The sequence below is a fragment of the Bombina bombina genome, chromosome 7 (genome assembly GCF_027579735.1).
Source record: "Bombina bombina isolate aBomBom1 chromosome 7, aBomBom1.pri, whole genome shotgun sequence".
In the NCBI taxonomy this organism is placed as follows: Eukaryota; Metazoa; Chordata; class Amphibia; order Anura; family Bombinatoridae; genus Bombina; species Bombina bombina.
In genome coordinates, this window is record NC_069505.1 from 390,852,272 (window position 1) to 390,869,013 (window position 16,742).

The 16,742-nt window shown below is 36.1% G+C and overlaps 1 protein-coding gene across 1 annotated transcript in view; it reads right to left on the reverse strand.

Moving 5' to 3' along the window:
- Positions 1–16,742, reverse strand: part of BSN (bassoon presynaptic cytomatrix protein) — a 551,915-nt gene that overhangs the window by 190,827 nt on the left and 344,346 nt on the right. The window lies entirely within an intron of this gene.

The window sequence follows — 16,742 nt, forward strand, 5'->3', positions numbered from 1 at the left end:
AGAGAAAAAATAAAAATTTATAATAGGAGTAAATTAGAAAGTTGCTTAACATTGCCTGTTCTACCCGATTAATGAGAGAAAACATTTGGGTTTCCAATTTACTTCTAATATCAAATTTGCTTTGTTCCCATGATATTCTGTGTTGAAGAGATACCTAGGTAGCATCTGAAGCACTAAATGGCAGGAAATAGTGCTGCCATCTAGTGCTCTTGCAAATAGATAACATTCTTGCAAACCTGCTGCCATATAGTGCTCCAGAAATGAGCCGACTCCAAAGCTTACGTCCCTGCTTTTCAACAAAAGATACCAAGTAAACGAAGAAAAATTGATAAAAGAAGTAAATTTGAAAGTTGTTTAAAATCCCATTTTCTATCTGAATCATGAAAGAAAATGTTTAGGTTTCATATCCCTTTAAAACCAGGATGCTGAAGGGGTTGCTGGCAGAAAGTCCCCATACTTCCCAACCGTGACAATCGAGTAGGATGCATTATGGGTAGAAGGTATGGAATCTAATGGGGATCTAATGTATTACAATACAGTCCCTGGCCTATATTTAACAAAGTCTGGCGGACCTGATCCGCCAGTGCGGATCAGGTCCGCCAGACCTCCCTGAATACGGAGAGCAACGCAACCCCCTGCAGACTTGCGGCCAAGCCAGCAGGGGGTGTCAGCAGGGGGTGTCAATCAACCCGATCGTACTCGATCGGGTTGAATTCCGGCGATCTCTGTCCGCCTGCTCAGAGCAGGCGGACAGGTTGTGGAGGAGCGGTCTTTGTGACCGCTGCTTCATAACTGCTGTTTCTGGCGAGTCTGAAGACTCGCCAGAAACACGGGGCATCAAGCTCCATTCGGAACTTGATAGATAGGCCCCCCTGAATGCAAACCAAGTACTAAGAATCATACGGTAGACTCTAACTGCGAGGGAGTAATCAAATTCACATTAAAAAATATATATAATAGAAACACAAGTATGATCAGATGTGGGAGGAAAATAATTACTTCTAAATGCTGCAGGAAATCTACGATTAACTTAATTAATTACAATAAAGCTGCAATTAGCTTTTGCAATGTGAAAACAGATGCTTTTTTTTAGGTATTTTATATACGTCTGTTCTCTGGGAGATAAATTGTTCTAGGCGCCTACATGTGCGAAAAAAAAAGAATTCCGTAATTTAGCACAAAGCCTATTTTATCGTCACCTGCAAAATTAATGTTGATTTTCAAAACAGGTAATTGAAAATCTTCAAGATTAATTTAACAATATTTAAATTGATTTTGAGAAAATAATTTCTCATTAGATTTATTATGGAATTTGTAGGAACTCTAAATTGACACAATAACCTGTCAATCAAACTTAAAGGGACAGGGACTCCAACTTTGGTAATTAATACAGGACCTGGGTGCAATCCTCTATGAAAATGTAGATAAGAACTCAGAAAGGGAGGGCACTCTCAGGATTTGTGTGCAAATAGAGTATAATTTATTATTCATAGCAACAACATAGTAAAGTCGACGTTTCGGCTTACATAGAAGCCTTCATCAGGACAAATAGAAAACTCAAAACGACAACCTGTGCCGTGTTTAACGCACCAGGAAAAACAGCATCTGTTTTTCCTGGTGCGTTGAACATGGCACAGGTTGCCGTTTTGAGTTTTCTATTTCTCCCGAAACGTCGACTTTACTATGTTGTTTCTATGAATAATAAATTATACTCTATTTGCACACAAATCCTGAGAGTGCCCTCCCTTTCTGAGTTCTTATCTACATTTTCATAGAGGATTGCACCCAGGTCCTGTATTAATTACCAAAGTTGGAGTGCTGGAACACATGCTATTGGAGATATATATATACACACACACATACTGTACATAACTAGTATAACCATAGCTAAGTTTACATTATGTATATATTTACACATTTTTAAGAATTATTTTTTGGAATTAACTAACTGAATGACAGAACTGAGAGAATACTTCCAAATGACAGATGAAGGGTGAGTGCCAACTTTTGAGCGGGAAACAGAGAGGCAGAAAGTGGTGAAAAAAGAATTATGTTTAAAAGGACCACAAGACTTCCAAGTTACTTCCCCAGTTAGGAATTATTCAAAACTACTTATGATCATGGACAGACATTGGAGTCATAAATTAAGTTTATATCAGAAGCTCTCAATATGGATGTGAGCTAACAACGACTGATGTTACTGGCAATTACTATAATACTGGTGGGATGATGCTGATCTACTGGATGGCAATTACTGGAATTCAGGTGGAATAAAATTGTTAGAATGAAAAATAATTAATATTTAATAATAAAAAGAAGATGGAGGAGAGGGAGACAAACAGTGATGTAAGTTTATCTGAAGGAATTAAGAAAACTACTACAAAGAGACAGGTAAAGAGAAGAAAATAAATAAAATATAAGAGAGAATTTTTTTCACTATTTCAAGCCAAGACTATACCAGCCTCTGCTGGCTTTAGAATGGAAGCATCTTCCTCTGAGCAGCGAATGGGATGGGAGGAGTTAAAAATACAATCTAGCTATGCAAGTTGCGCAATATTACGCAACGTGCATAGGGAGATTGTAATTTAACTCCTCCTCCGTTGGTTTTCACTGATGTCCAGCCAGGCACTTTAGGGAGTTGCGGCACGATGGGGGTGACACCATCAGAGGAGATTAATTTCTGCTTGATGGTGTCAATGACCACCAATATCTTCTTGTGGACCACCAGTGGTCCACGGACCACTGGTTGGCGACTGCTGCATTAGAACATTTTCTTCTTGCGCTTTTAAGAATGTTTTTAACTAACCCTGCAATATTCTACACAAGCTCATTTACACCTGTCCTTAATTAGTTAAAGTTAATGTAAAGTTGAATGAATGACTTGTTATTAAAAATACAATTAAAAACAGGGGCACTTTTATACACTCAAATTATATTGCAGCGTTTTTTTAAAATACTTACTTTTTTCCTTAGGAAACCTAGACCGGCGATCCTTGGGCCGCAGCTCCTCTGTACTTCAGCAATGAAGAAACCGGCTTCCTCCAATCATGGCGTGCCCCCCAGAGCATCCATCTCATGAGGCCACGCCACGATTGGAGGAAGCCGGTTTCGTAATTGCTGAGGTAAGTACAGAGGAGCTATTAAAAATACTATTAAAAACAGGGACACTTTCCTTCATTAAACTTTACATTGCAGTGTTTTTTTTAAATACTTACCTTTTTCCTTAGGAAACCCAGACCGGCGAGTCTCCGGCTGCAGCTCCTCTGTACTTACCTCAGCAATTTACGAAACCGGCTTCCTCCAATCGTGGCGTGGCCTCATGAGATGGACGCTCTGGGGTGCACGCCATGATTGGAGGAAGCCGGTTTCTTCATTGCTGAAGTACAGAGGAGCTGCAGCCGGAGACTCGCCGGTCTCGGTTTCCTAAGGAAAAAACATAATTTATGTAAGAACTTACCTGATAAATTCATTTCTTTCATATTAACAAGAGTCCATGAGCTAGTGACGTATGGGATATACATTCCTACCAGGAGGGGGCAAAGTTTCCCAAACCTCAAAATGCCTATAAATACACCCCTCACCACACCCACAAATCAGTTTAACGAATAGCCAAGAAGTGGGGTGATAAGAAAAAAAGTGCGAAGCATATAAAATAAGGAATTGGAATAATTGTGCTTTATACAAAAAAATCATAACCACCACAAAAAAGGGTGGGCCTCATGGACTCTTGTTAATATGAAAGAAATGAATTTATCAGGTAAGTTCTTACATAAATTATGTTTTCTTTCATGTAATTAACAAGAGTCCATGAGCTAGTGACGTATGGGATAATGACTACCCAAGATGTGGATCTTTCCACACAAGAGTCACTAGAGAGGGAGGGATAAAATAAAGACAGCCAATTCCTGCTGAAAATAATCCACACCCAAAATAAAGTTTAACAAAAAACATAAGCAGAAGATTCAAACTGAAATCGCTGCCTGAAGAACTGTTCTACCAAAAACTGCTTCAGAAGAAGAAAAGACATCAAAATGGTAGAATTTAGAAAAAGTATGCAAAGAGGACCAAGTTGCTGCTTAGAATGACGCAACTTCCGGCGACACGTATGACGCCGGAAACGGAAATAGAATTTTTGCGCCAAAAAAGTCCGCGCCAAAAATGACGCAATAAAATGAAGCATTTTCAGCCCCCGCGAGCCTAACAGCCCACAGGGAAAAAGTCAAATTTTAAGGTAAAATATGTTAAATTAAAATGCATTATCCCAAATATGAAACTGACTGTCTGGAAAATAAGGAAAGTTGAACATTCTGAGTCAAGGCAAATAAATGTTTGAATACATATATTTAGAACTTTATAAATAAAGTGCCCAACCATAGCTTAGAGTGTCACAGAAAATAAGACTTACTTACCCCAGGACACTCATCTACATGTTTGTAGAAAGCCAAACCAGTACTGAAACGAAAATCAGCAGAGGTAATGGTAAATATAAGAGTATATCGTCGATCTGAAAAGGGAGGTAAGAGATGAATCTCTACGACCGATAACAGAGAACCTATGAAATAGACCCCGTAGAAGGAGATCACTGCATTCAAATAGGCAATACTCTCCTCACATCCCTCTGACATTCACTGCACGCTGAGAGGAAAACCGGGCTCCAACTTGCTGCGGAGCGCATATCAACGTAGAATCTAGCACAAACTTACTTCACCACCTCCATCGGAGGCAAAGTTTGTAAAACTGATTTGTGGGTGTGGTGAGGGGTGTATTTATAGGCATTTTGAGGTTTGGGAAACTTTGCCCCTCCTGGTAGGAATGTATATCCCATACGTCACTAGCTCATGGACTCTTGTTAATTACATGAAAGAAAGGTAAGTATTTAAAAAAACGCTGCAATGTAAAGTTTAATGAAGGAAAGTGCCCCTGTTTTTAATAGTATTTTTAATAACCGGTCACTCATTCATTCAACTTTACATTCACTTTCAAGTGAAGGAGTCCCATTACCACATGACTAAACTCTGGCAGAAGTGTATAATAAATTGAGTACTTATATGTATTCTTACCCTTTTTTATTGGTTGTGTCAAATTACATTAAAGGGATAGGAAAGTCCAAATTAAATGTGCATGATTCAGATAGAGCAGGTCATTTTATGACACTTTTAAAATAATTTCTATTTTCAAATGTGCTTTGTTTTCTTGTTTAAAATGAATATGCACATATGCTACACTAGAGGGAGCTAACAGGTGATTGGTGCCTGCACACATTTGTCTATTGTGATTGGCGAACTAGATGTGTTCAGCTAGCGGCCAGTAGGGCAATGATGTTCCTTCAAGAAAGGATACAAAGAGAATGAAACAAATTTGATAATAAAAGCAAATTTGAAAGATGTTAAAAATTGCATTTTGTATCCAAATTATACAATAAAAATGTGGGGTTTCCTGTCCCTTTAATGCAATTCCACCCATTCCCTACTTTTATTTAAAGGGACACTGAACCCAAATTTTTTCTTTTGTGATTCAGATAGAGCATGACATTTTAAGCGACTTTCTAATTTACTCTCTTAGTATCTTTATTTGAAATGCAAGAATGTAAGTTTAGATGCTGGCCCATTTTTGGTGAACAACCTGGGTTGTTCTTGCTGATTGGTGGATAAATTCATCTACCAATAAAAAAAGTGCTGTCCGGAGTTCTAAACCAAAAAAAAGCTTAGACGCCTTCTTTTTCAAATAAAGGTAGCAAGAGAACGAAGAAAATGTCATAAAAGGAGTAAATTAGAAAGTTGTTTAAAATTGCATGCTCTATCTGTATCAAGAAAGACAAAATTTGCGTTCAGTGTCCCTTTAAGGATTGATACCAAAATAAAAAGAAAATAAGGGACACGTAAATTGCAAAGCCATTGGATTATTTCATTACAGTGAAGAAGAATATGGATTTTATGGAGTGTATTCTGCAGGGATCTTGATTTAAAAAAAACCTTCTAATTTGTGTAAACGTAATGACCATTTTAAATGATTTTAAATCACTTATTTTGTAAACAGCTTCTTTACAATGCAGTGATCAATACATATATATATATATATATATATATATATATATATATATATATACAGTATACACACACACATTTAGCTGCACCTCGTTACCCTCATTTTGTTTGATTAAGACAGTTCTCATTTGTACTACTAGACATGGACATGCCATCAGCATAAAGAAATGTATATTTGATTTGCTACAGTAACAATGTAAAAATAAATACATAAATTAACCAATTAACTTAGGGACATATTCTGAGGAACATTTTTATCTGGGTAAAAAATGATAATACTCAAATTAAATTATTTATTTAAATGTTCTGCAAATGATTAACCTGGAAAGCATTTTGAGGACATAATAGGGACATAGATTTTACCAGACAGAGTTGTGTTATATAATACGAACTACAGTAAGAGTGACTAAAGGTCATATGTCTTTGTTGATAGCCATCAGATTGTGCTCGCCTACCGCACGTGCATGTTCTATCAGCAGGCCGATGACCTACGGCTCTGTGTAATGGTCATCTGTCAACACTATAACAGCCCTTTGCCTACTTTATCTCAAAGGAGCACCATCTTAACCTGGTCTTAATTACCTGAGGCGTTTATGTAGGTTACAGAGTCAATGAGATAAATCTCCAGTTGATATTCATTGAGAAGACAATCAATACCATATGAGCTAGCCGAGAAATAGATAGGAGCTGGAAGAATTTATTTATGTAAAATAACAGAAATACAATTCAGCACAAAATATGCAATCAACCTAAGAAGTAATACAATATGTATATATGACAAACTGTATATAATTTAACCATGGTTACAAAGACGATTGGTTCGCTTAAAGGAACAGTCTAGGCCAAAATAAACGTTCATGATTCAGATAGGGCATGTAATTTTAAGCAATTTTCCAATTTACTTTTATCACCAATTTTGCTTTGTTCTCTTGGTATTCTTAGTTGAAAGCTTAACCTAGGCGGTTCATATGCTAATTTCTTAGACCTTGAAGGCCACCTCTTTTCAGAATGCATTTTAACAGTTTTTCACCACTAGAGGGTGTTAGTTCATGTATTTCATATAGATAACACTGTGCTCGTGCACGTGAAATTATCTGGGTCTTTCAAAAGAACTGAAATAAAGGGGCAGTTTGCAGAGGCTTAGATACAAGATAATCACAGAGGTAAAAAGTATATTAATATAACTGTGTTGGTTATGCAAAACTGGGCAATGGGTAATAAAGGGATTATCTATCTTTTAAAACAATAACAATTCTGGTGTAGAGTGTCCCTTTAAACCAGCGAAAAGGTTGGAGTAAGTCGCAAAAAATTATCACTATTACAAGTTATATAATATATATAAATAGATAAATACCAATAGGTAACTTTTAATTAATCAGCTCACAAATATTAGTAATAAATAAATAAAAAAAAAATAAAGAACAATAAAAACAAAATACACCAACAACAGTGTTATATGCCTTCACTTAAAATTAGAGAATTTATAAAGCAGATTTATTTGGAAATACAAAATAAACGTTTCCCAATAAGATCTCTCAAAACTGAATATAAGTAGCTGCTACAAAAAAATTAAATAAATACTTGTGTAAAGTTTTTGTCTACTCTATATGTGTGTTGGTTGATTTTGTGTTCATTTCTTCTAAAAAACAGTGTAAGAAAAACAGTGATGTTTGCTGGCGTATATTCCAATTTATTCGAAGAGTGGTGCATTGTGGCTTTTTTTTTTTAAACTTAAAGGGACACTGAACCCAAATTTTTTCTTTCGTGATTCAGATAGAGCGTGCAATTTTAGGCAACTTTCTAATTTACTCCTATTATAAAATTTTCTTCATTCTCTTGGTATCTTTATTTGAAATGCAAGAATGTAAGTTTAGATGGCGGCCCAATTTTGGTAAACACACTGTGTTGTTCTTGCTAATTGGTGGATAAAGTCACCCACCAATAAACAAGTGCTTTCCATGGACCTGAACCAAAAAAATAGCTTAGATGCCTTCTTTTTCAAATAAAGAAAGCAAGAGAACAAAGACAAATTGATAATAGGAGTAAATTAGAAATTTGCTTAAATTTGCTGCTCTATCTGAATCATAAAAGAAAAAAATTGGGGTAAGTGTCCCTTTAAGGAATTTCTTATCCATTTTAAAATCATTAAAAAAATATTTGTGTTTGTTTTCCAGTGGCTTTGCACCATTGACTTCATCTTGGTTATATTGGTGGGGACTGGGGACAGAGTCTTTGTCATAATGCTTGGGTCAGGGGATAGAGTCTTGGTTATTATGGTGGGGTAGGGGAAAGCATCTTGGATATAATGGGGGGCAGGGGAAAGCATCTTGTTTATAATGGGGGCAGGGGAAATCATCTTGGTTATATTGGTGGGGTAGGGAAAAGCATCTTGGTTATAATGGGGGCAGGGAAAAGCATCTTGGTCATATTGGTGGGTTAGGGGAAAGCATCTTGGTCATATTGGTGGGGTAGGGGAAAGCATCTTGTTATATTGGGGGGGGGGCAGGGGAAAGCATCTTGGTTATATTGGTGGGGCAGGGGAAAGCATCTTGGTTATATTGGTGGGGTAGGGGAAAGCATCTTGGTTATATTGGTGGGTTAGGGGAAAGCATCTTGGTTATATTGGTAGGGTAGGGGAAATCATCTTGGTTATAATAGGGGCCAGGAGAAAACATTTTGGTTATTCTTGTGGGGTAGGGGAAACATCTTGGTTATAATGGGGACAGGGGGAAGCATATTGGTCATATTGGTGGGGTAGGGGAAAGCATCTTGGTCATATTGGTGGGGTAGGGGAAAGCATCTTGGTTATATTGGTGGGGTAGGGGAAACATCTTGGTTATATTGGTGGTGTAGAGGAAAGCATCTTGGTTATAATGGGGGGCAGGAGAAAGCATCTTGGTTATATTGGTGGGGTAGGGGAAAGCATCTTGGTTATATTGGTGGTGTAGAGGAAAGCATCATGGTTATATTGGTGGGGCAGGAGAAAGCATCTTGGTTATATTAGTGGGGAAGGGGAAAGCATCTTGGTTATATTGGCAAGGAAAGCATCTTGGTTATATTGGTGGTGTAGAGGAAAGCATCTTGGTTATAATGGGGGGCAGGAGAAAGCATCTTGGTTATATTGGTGGGTTAGGGGAAAGCATCTTGGTTATATTGGTGGGGTAGGGGAAAGCATTTTGGTTATAATGGGGGTAGGAGAAAGTATCTTGGTTATATTGGTGGGGTAGGGGAAACATCTTGGTTATAATGGGGGCAGAGGAAAGCATCTTGGTCATATTAGTAAGGTAGGGGAAAGCATCTTGGTTATAATTTTGGTAGGAGAAAGTATATTGGTTATATTGGTGGGGTAGGGAAAGGCATCTTGGTTATAGTGATATGTGTCAGTCTTGGTCATAAGGATGTGGTCTTGGGGGAGAATCTTGGTTATATTGGTGTGCTCTGATGGAAGAGTAGTGAATGATTATATATGTGGGATCAGGAGACATAGGGCTCCATTTAACAATGGCTGTCAATCATCCTGATCATATTGTATCGGGATGATTTCAATACGCCACCTTTTAGGTGGCGGACAGGTTAAAGGGCAGTGGTCTTACGACCGCTGATTCTTAAAGGCTCAGTCTACTCCATAATTTTTATTGTTTAAAAAGATAGATAATCCCTTTATTACCCATTCCCCAGTTTTGCATAACAAACACGGTTATATTAGTACACATTTTACCTGTGATTACCTTGTATCTAAGCCTCTGCAGACTGCCCCCTTATCTCATTTTTTTTTTTACAGACTTGGATTTTAGCCAATCAGTGCTGACTTATAAATAACTCCATGGGAGTGAGCATGGGGTTATCTATACGGCACACATGAACTAGTACTGCCTAGCTGTTTATATACTGTCAAAATGCACTGAGATAAGTGGTGGCCTTCAAGTGCTTAGCAATTAGCATATAAGTCTACCTAGTTTAAGTTTTCAACAAATAATACCAAGAGAACAAAGCAAATTTGATGATAATAGTAAATTGGAAAGTTTTTTAAAACTGCATGCCTATCTGAATCATAAAAGTAACATTTTTACTATACTGTCCCTTTAACTTTAATTTCAGGTAATTCTGAAACTATGGGCTTTCGATGGGGTCTGCAGACAGAGTCTTGGTTACGCTGGTGAGAACGACATTTTGTGGCATACAGATTGCAAGAAGATAAGGAGCTTGGTATTGCAATTATCATAAAGACCCTAAAGACAAAGTCTCCCCCCTTAGTGCTTCTTTTTTTCTTTTTTTTTAGCTCACAGACAGTGCAGAAATTAATCATCAAAAACAAAGTACATTCCTATCTGTTTATTTTAAAAAAACATATTAATACTCCTATCAAATTTCCTTAATATCAAATCTAATTTCAAAATGGTAAAAATGAATGAAAGATAAAACATGTAAAGAGGAGATTAGCAGAAAAACCCAGTGCATTTTTATTTCAGCCAGGAGATGTAATTTTTAGGAAAAATAATATTCCCTTATAAACAGAAATAAAATTACATCCAGATTCAAAGACATAATTTTAGTCATAGATAGATAGAAAATGGATAGATAGATAGATAGATAGATAGATGGATAGAAAGTGGATAGATAAATAGATAGATAGATGGATAGAGTTAGACAGACAGATAGACGGACAGGCAGATAGACAGAGATAGATAGAGATAAATAGATATAGACAAACAGACAAACAGATAGACAGACAGACAGACCAACCGACAAAGAGACAGACAGACAGACAGAGAGAGAGAAAGATAGATAGAGATAGACAAAGATAGATAGATAGATAGACAGATAAATAGACAGATGATAGATAGATAGATAGATAGAAGGAAAATGGATAGATAGATAAATAGATAGATGGATAGAGACAGACAGACAGATAGAAAGATAGATAGATAGACAGATAGACGGACAGACAGATAGACATAGATAAATAGATATAGATAGACAGACAGATAGACAGAGATAAATAGATATAGATAGACAGATAGATAGAGAGAGACAGACAGACCAACAGAGATAGAGATAGACAGACAGATAAAGAGATAGAGATAGACTGAGATAGATAGAGATAGATAGACAGGTAAATAGATAGATAATATATAGATAGAGATATAATTTAGCATTATGAAATTTCCATGAGCACATTAAAGGTACACTGAACCCATTTTTTTTCATTTGTGATTCAGATAGAGCATGAAATTTTAAGCAACTTTCTAATTTACTCCTATTATCAAATGTTCTTCATTCTCTTGGTATCTTTATTTGAAATGCAAGAATGTAAGTTTAGATGCCAGCCCATTTTTGGTGAACAACCTGGGTTGTTTTTGCTGATTGGGGGATAAATTCATCCACCAATAAAAAAGTGCTGTCCGGAGTCTGAACCAAAAAAAAACAGCTTAGATGCCTTCTTTCAAATAAAGATAGCAAGAAAACGAAGAAAATTTGATAATAGGAGTAAATTAGAAAGTTGCTTAAAATTGCATGCTATATCTGAATCACGGAAGAAAAAATTTGGGTTCAGTGTCCCTTTAAGGTGATTATTGTAGCTAACTTTTCACCTGTAGCTTTGAAACATTTACATTTGTTTAAACGAAAACAAATGGAAATGTTTAATGAAAATTCAATTTTCATTTAGTTTAAAAACTATAGTGCAGGCGAATATTCGGGGAATTTTTTTTTTGACATTTAGACACTGTATGGTATTTTTCACTTTCTATTTGACCTGAAAATATTTGTTCCATTTCTTGGTAAATTCAGGGAATACAAATTTCCCTGAGTATCAGAAATACAAATTTCATCCAAAACTAAATGTTCTTCCCTGCACGTCTCTAATATATATATATATATATACAGGTAGCCCTCAGTTTACGCCGGGGGTTAGGTTCCAGAAGGAATGGTTGTAAATCGAAACCATTGTAAATTGAAACCCAATTTATAATGTAAGTCAATTGGAAGTGAGGGAGATAGGTTCCAGGCCCCTCTCAAAATTGTCATAAGTAGCACCTAATACATTATTTTTAAAGCTTTGAAATGAAGACTTTAAATGCTAAAATATTCATTCCAATCTGGACTGATTTATAGACAGGAAGATCTTGTTCCTTTGAAATCTGCTCGATAGCTCAGGTCTGGTTAAACTGATTAATTTCAGCTTGCTTGGCTTTGCTGCAACACAAGCGGACAGCTCCACCTACTGGCTATTTTAATAAATGCACTGCTTCTCAATGCTTTTCAATAGCAGTCACATGACTGGAAAAAAAGGTTGTTATTCTGAAACTGTGTAAATTGAACCATTGTAAAACGAGGGCCACCTGTATAATATTATATATATATATATATATAATTATATATATATATATATATATATATATATATATATATATATATATATATATATATATATATATTGCATGAATCTATATCACTGTATCAAGCACTCACATGTTGCTGTTTGCTAAATACTGTGACATTGCCAAAACAGTTATATAACCAGCTTAGATCACCCAACAAGCTATTAATACAGATAAAGACACATCAAATGTGTTTATCAGTTTAACAATCAATTTTGGACACCATGGGTGCACTTCCCTTGACACAACAAGACCACCCATTCAATAAACTGTACATAAGAGATAGGCTGTCACTTTGAAGAAAACTGACCCTGTCAAAGCTTCTGACAGATAAAGGACTGAAAGACACAGCAGCCAACATAGCATCTTTTTATGTCACACAGAGACTATACATCTTTTAGCAGTGCCCATCTGACATGAGAGACCTGGGTTTGCTCTGACATAGACAGGGTTTCTGTGTGTTTGCTGGTCTTAAAGGATCAATAAATATAGTAGATTTGCACAAACAACAAATGCATGATAACCAGACAATACAATAGCACTTAGTCTGAACTTCAAATGAGTAGTAGATTTTTTTCTGACAATTTTCAAAGTTATGTCTATTTCAACTCCTCCTGTACCATGTGACAGCCATCAGCCAATCACAAATGCATATAAGTATGTTCTGTGAATTCTTGCACATGCTCAGTAGGAGCTGGTGACTCAAAAAGAGTAAATATAAAAAGACTGCACATTTTGTTAATAGAAGTAAATTGGAAAGTTGTTTAAAATGACATGTTCAATCTGAATAACTAAAGTTTAATTTGACTTGAGTGCACCTTTAAAGTTCTTGTATGGCTTATCTCTAGCAGGGAAATTAAGACATCAGAATCATTATCAAAGTTATATTAAATGGACAGTCTACTTGATTTTTTTGTTACTGTTTAAAAAGATAGATAACATCTTTACTGCCCATTCTTCAGCTTTTTATAACCGACATTGTTATATTAATATACTTTATAACCTCTAAGTTTGTCTGTTTCTAAGCCTCTGCAGGCCGCCCCTTATCTCAGTGATTTTATTAGCTTTTTAAATCTTGCATAACAGCCAGCCAGTGCTAGTTCATGTGTGCCACATAGATAACATTGTGGTCACTCCTGTGGATAATGATATTGGTTATACAAGAACCAGCTCTGATTGGCTAAAATGCAAGATTGTAAAAAGCATTAGGGTTAGGGTTCTGCAGAGGGTTAGATACAGGTATTCATGAAGGAAAAAGTGTATTAATATAACAGTGTTCATAATTGTTAGTTGTTCATGGGCATCTGGTTATCTATTTTTCTATAACAATATTTCCTATGTGAATGTAATCAATTTCAATTAAGAATAAAAACTATTTGTAAAAATAATAATAATAATAAGTAATATAGATAAAATAAATAAATAGAACAGTGTTGGTTATTCAAAACTTGGACGTGGGTAATAAAGGGATTATCTATCTTTTAAATAATAAGAATTTTCAAGTAAAGTATCCCTTTAAGAAATAAGCACAAAATTGTGACATTTACCAAGAAATGGAACTAAATTTTTCAGGTCAAAAAGAAAGTGAAAGATACCATACAGTATCTAAATGTGAAATTAGTGATTATCTATCTATCTATCTATCTATCTATCTGTCTATCTATCTATAATCTGTCAGTAAATCTATTAATCTATCTATCTATCTGTCTAATTTATCTATCACATAAGTATATGTGGGGGGGTTAGGCTAGATCAGTTAGGGACAATTGTGTTGCGAGTTAGGTTATGGTTAGGGTTAACTATGCTGAGGGTGAAACTTTTGGGTTGCAGCAGTAGTAGGAAGGAGATCAGGTTTTATTGTGGTAGGAGAGGTTTCTGTTATGCTTAACCCCTTAATGACCACAATGTACCCTGGATGTCACTGGTCGTTAAGGGTTTTTTCAGGACATAATAGCACAAGTCTAGCAAGAACACGCTATTAATGCTCTTCCTCCAGCAGGCTTTGTGGAATAGAGCAGTCTCAACGCTGGTGGCAAGACCGCGCTATAAAACAATCAAGTCCCAAAAAAAGGCCAGCGACATACAGGGTACGTCGCTGGTCCTTAAGGGGTTAATGAGCAATAAGACTGGTATCTGCCACAGCAACCAGTTATAAGGAATCATTACTATCTAGCACCACCATGGAAATGTTGTAAACACTGTTTTATAGCTACTCCATTTTACAGACAAGCATAGGGTCTACTCTACTGTTTTTAGGAACCAATTAATTAGTATATATTTGGATCAATGTATAAAAATCTAAAACAACAGGAGACAGGTGCTGTCATCTCTTCTTCACTACCTGGGTTAATCACCTTCAGATATTTTAATTATCCATAGTAACAAAAATAAAACAACTTGGCAATATACTTTCATTTATAATAATGCTTCTTTTTGCTATAATTTAATTTTGGAAATGATGTGCTTTCTAATTCCTGCCAGAACTGTATTCCCCACAACCAATGGCTGCACACTCCCCAAACCTATTTATAACTTTCCCTAACTGCCCTCCGCAGATATGATTAAATAAGGACAAACTAGGTTACAACATGGCAGCACCTATTACTTTATTGACACTAAGAGGCCGATTTATCAATGTCTGGCGGACACGATACGCTGTAGCGTATTATGTCTTCCAGACATTGCTGAATGCCGATTGCATATGCTGTCGGCATTTAACATTGTACAAGCAGTTCTGGTGAACTGCTTGTGCAATCGCACGGAAACAGGGGTATTTGGACCTATTCGGACCATGATAAATCAGCCCCTTAAAACGTTACACTTATTTCTTTAAAATAAAAATACATCTACATATTCTTAGGCTAATCTTTGCTTTGAATACATAAATATAACCAGTGTTTATATTTTATGTCCTTTTAAACCACTAGGATATGCAGCATGACAACTAAACAGACGATATAAAAAAACCAATTCTTTCTGAATCCAAGGGCAGCAGTCTCTACATGCAGGTCAGTAACTGTCTCCCAAAGACAAACGATAGTTGCACACACCCTGCAGAGCGTAGCCTTTGCCATAAAGAGCCGCAGAGCATAATTATATCCTGCTCACGTAATTTGTGCGCTGGAAGCTACTTCGCTATTATTTTGCAGCAGAGATAGCTATTGATTCTCCCATATGTTTTTGCAGGAGGCGGTATCAGAAGGCTAAAACATTTCCAGCTATTCTTTTTATTGTATAGCTAGTTGGGAGGACAAAAATCACCACAGTATCTACAAAAACTGTGCACTTCTTAACAATCAATACCAGAGACGTTTCTTGAAGAGATAACCACAAAGAATTGGAATAATAATATAAGTAATGGGTTAAATTGCTAAAGTGTCTATGTGTGACATTTATATGGTCAAATATATAGCTGAATCTCTGGCAGCTACTTAAAAGGACACTAAAAACTTGGAGATTACAATATAAAGAGCCAGATTATGAGTGGAGCGCAGACGTTTGCTCCTGAGCGATATGGGTTTTATCGCAAGTATTTGAGCTTGTAGGGCTTATTGCTTGTATGATGAGTGAAAAGTAAACTCGATCACTTGAGCGCAATCACGATTTACACTAGAATGATTACAGCGACTTCAGAGCTCTGGTTAACTGTTTCACCAAACTAAAAAGTTGCACCAAACACATCAAAAATAAATAACAGTACAGTAACAATCGTAATAACACTATCTAATAAAAATCATTAAAGGGAGACTGAACCCATTTTTTTTTCTTTTGTGATTCAGATAGAGCCTGCAATTTTAGGCAACTTTCTAATTTACTCCTATTATCAATTTTTCTTCGTTCACTTGCTTTCTTTATTTGAAAAAGAAGACATCTAAGCTTTTTTCTGGTTCAGCACTCTGGAGAGCACTTTTTTTTATTGGTGGATGAATGTATCCACCAATCAGCAAGAACCAAAAATGAGCCAGCATCTAAACTTACAGTCTTGCATTTCAAATAAAGATAGCAAGAGAACAAAGAAAAATTGATAATAGGAGTAAATTAGAAAGTTACTTAAAATGTCATGCTCTATCTGAATCACGAAAGAAAATAATTGGGTTCAGTGTCCCTTTAAAAAAATATTGCATACAAAAGTTATAAGGGCACAAAGATATGAGATCTCAGGTGTTGGGGGGAAAAAGGCAGCCAAATGGATTTGACAAATAAATACACACACACACACACACACAGATCTGTGTGTCTTTATATGTGTATATTTGTATTTACAGACATATGCAGACATATAAACACATCAATATCTATGTATACATATCTAGTGCAG